The sequence below is a fragment of the Lactuca virosa genome, chromosome 2 (genome assembly GCF_052849685.1).
Source record: "Lactuca virosa cultivar CGN04683 chromosome 2, Lactuca_virosa_CGN04683_v6, whole genome shotgun sequence".
In the NCBI taxonomy this organism is placed as follows: Eukaryota; Viridiplantae; Streptophyta; class Magnoliopsida; order Asterales; family Asteraceae; genus Lactuca; species Lactuca virosa.
In genome coordinates this window covers 202,336,381-202,339,291 of record NC_136427.1, presented here as the reverse complement: position 1 = coordinate 202,339,291, position 2,911 = coordinate 202,336,381, and the positions used below count along the sequence as shown (strand labels likewise).

The 2,911-nt window shown below is 31.2% G+C and overlaps 1 long non-coding RNA gene across 4 annotated transcripts; it reads right to left on the bottom strand.

Moving 5' to 3' along the window:
• Positions 1-489: 489 nt before the first annotated feature.
• LOC145160028 (uncharacterized) lies at positions 490-2,693 on the bottom strand. 4 transcript variants are annotated; one of them, XR_013738000.1, is made up of 5 exons: positions 2,419-2,693; positions 2,148-2,247; positions 1,595-1,996; positions 1,215-1,295; positions 490-696 (listed from the first exon to the last, which is right to left on the bottom strand). It is a non-coding gene; the product is annotated as an uncharacterized LOC145160028 (long non-coding RNA). The 4 variants fall into 4 exon arrangements; XR_013738001.1 differs by lacking the exon at positions 1,215-1,295; XR_013737999.1 differs by lacking the exon at positions 490-696 and having other exon boundaries at positions 706-1,295; positions 2,148-2,322.
• Between the last annotated feature and the right edge of the window lie 218 nt (positions 2,694-2,911).

The window sequence follows — 2,911 nt, the reverse complement described above, 5'->3', positions numbered from 1 at the left end:
CCTATAATTTATTATCTTTACATTCTTATAGAATGTTAAGCCTTATGTATTTATTAATTAAAATTATAAAAACGAATGAGATGTATAACAAAAAACAAGAACTACAAAAGGCATGGAATTACTAAAATATTTTTCAAGATGAAACAAAAATAAAAATGAAAAAAATATTGAAATATCAGTCCAATCCTGGTTTGGTCGAAAAAAATCGTTTTAGTCAAATGCCAGTCAAATGTGTGAAGAGATTTAGGTCCTGTGTTATATCTTTATCGTCTTATTTCACATGTTCTTATTTTGTGGTGCTATTTTTATTGTTTTTTGTTTGTGATGTATCCTTAATACAGGACTGCCTAAACTTATGAGAGATAGAAGACTACTAAAACTTATATTAGGACATGATGCTTGAGATTTCCATTAACATATATAATAATGAAATATTCATCTCCTAAGTTAAAACATAAAATATTTTCCAAAATAAGTCTTACTGTAAGTTTTAAACACCAGATTGTATATTTACAAATCACAAGCATAGCAACATGTTAAAGTTGATTCATTTTTTATTAACATAATGTTTATTTGATTTTTTTTCTAACATATTCATATGGTTCTTTGATCCATTACTGTTTTCCACAAAATTAACGAACTGCCAACCCTCCATTGCTCGATATTCTTTTATAACCCACAACAGCCATGAAGAAGCTGAAAAAATCAAATTAAGAATGCACGTTGTTAACATGTGAGAATTGCCAGTATGATATATGTTAAAAAGGTAAAACATTTATCAATACAGATACATTAGGCCAATCCAACCATTAACTAAAGACGACAATAGAAAGATAAGTCGAGCCCACAATAATTATATTATCTAAAACAAAAAATGGGACACTACATATCACGATATATAACTATATCACCACATAACATTAGGTCTAATTGGACTAAAAGGAATAGTAACTAAAAGAACTTTGAGACCAATACTACAAGTTATTTACACGTTTTTCTCATTGCAATTTGCATACTTGTCGAACACAACACTAAAAGTATATTCTTGAATAACAAAATATACAAAAACAATAATAAATTCAGGAGAAGATTAAAGAAAACAGTAGTTATCTGATAAGAGAGAAATCAAAAATTCAAAAGCCAGATAGTAATTGAAATGAATTTCAAGTTAAATTCATTGAACTCGATGAAAAGTTTTGAAGGCTTGCAAATACCCCAACATTAGCATGTACGGTAAGTCGGTAACAAAAACATGACATACTTTCAAATACTTTACAAAGCAATCCGCCTTTACACTGCAAAACAAAAGGGTTATTTTTTAGCTTTTTGTTTTCTTGAATATAAATTGGGGATATCACCAAAAAAACGTCATAACAATGAGACCAAAAGTTTCTTACATATGCTCACACCGGTTGTTTCAATGGAATATCCTTCGGATTAAAAAAAATACATAAACATAATATTTTTTTCCCTTTTCAGAAAGGAAACATTCAAACAACAACAGTAGTGAAACATATATGATATATCTTCAAAATACATGCTATAATTACAAAAAATTGAAATGAAAAGTAACAACAATAAGAGAAGAGCTAACCTCGAGTTCTTTCATGAAGGGTTTTAGCGACATGAAGATGTTTCTTCCTAAGACCTCTATTGATGTCTTCACCCAAACTCTGCAACAAAACCTTCACAACATCTTCAATGGCTAAAGTCTTTAGTTGTTGCTCAAACCATCATCCAAGGTGCCCATTATGTGAAACTTTAACAAAAAATCAGAATCCTTCCAAAACCCAAATTAGGTCCAATCCAAGATCTAAATCTATATTCCAAACCCTTTAAGTAAAAACATCTAAAAATCGAAATCACCGGTTCAGAAATCAGAAGAATATATCAAAAAACAATAAACCATTCAAGTAGAAGCACTTTTTGGAGCACCAACATTCTTCATGCTATCTCTAGAAGTTGTTTGATTCCCTAAGACGTGAATACTGTCGGGCTGCAAAAAGGTACTGAACAATCAAGACATACTGCATGATCAAGAATTTCAAATCATGTAACAATAAAAATTACTTATATTCGGCCATATGAAGTTAATGACATTCCCTTGATTCAAGGGATAGTATAAATGCAACAACCAAAGCACTTGCCTTTGTGAAATTTACCCTTGTTACATCCCCGTGTCGTATGCCTTCACCTAAATTTACTGGAGATATATACCTTCCTAGGATTTAAAGCCTGTCAGGAACCCTAATTTTAACATAGCAATCAGATGGATTAACAAAGACGGTGAAGATACCAGTCAGGCGTTAAGTTATCAAAGCCCTAATTTCAGAAAGGAAGAAAAGGATGAAGAAGGTGTCGGTAATACGAACCCAATAAAAACAAAATTAATAACACAAAAAGGATCAATCGCATTACCTGTGAGTAAAAGAGGGAAATAGAAATTGAATCGGATTGATCTTGATGGAGAGAATATGGCATAATATATACACCCTCTTTGTCTTGAAGAAGTGCATTCGTCGTCATGTTGATTGGAAGCATCGTGTTTTCCTGGAAGCGGTGCAAAAAAACATATTCTGATGGTGTTGTTTAGAAGATTTGAGGCAATATGAATCGACATATATGTGAATCGACGTTAGATGTCCATGACGTTGTTTAGAAGACAGGGTACGTGGCGTCCTACGAACCTTGTGAAATCGTTGTGGGTGGAATGAGAAAAACAGGGTATATATATATATATATATATATATATATATATATATATATATATATATATATATATATATATATATATATATATATATATATATATACACACACACACACACACACATAAACACACACGTTAATTGTGGGAAAGGAATGACCGTCTAGGGTAAGAGTACAGCATATGAATATATCGTTAGTGCTC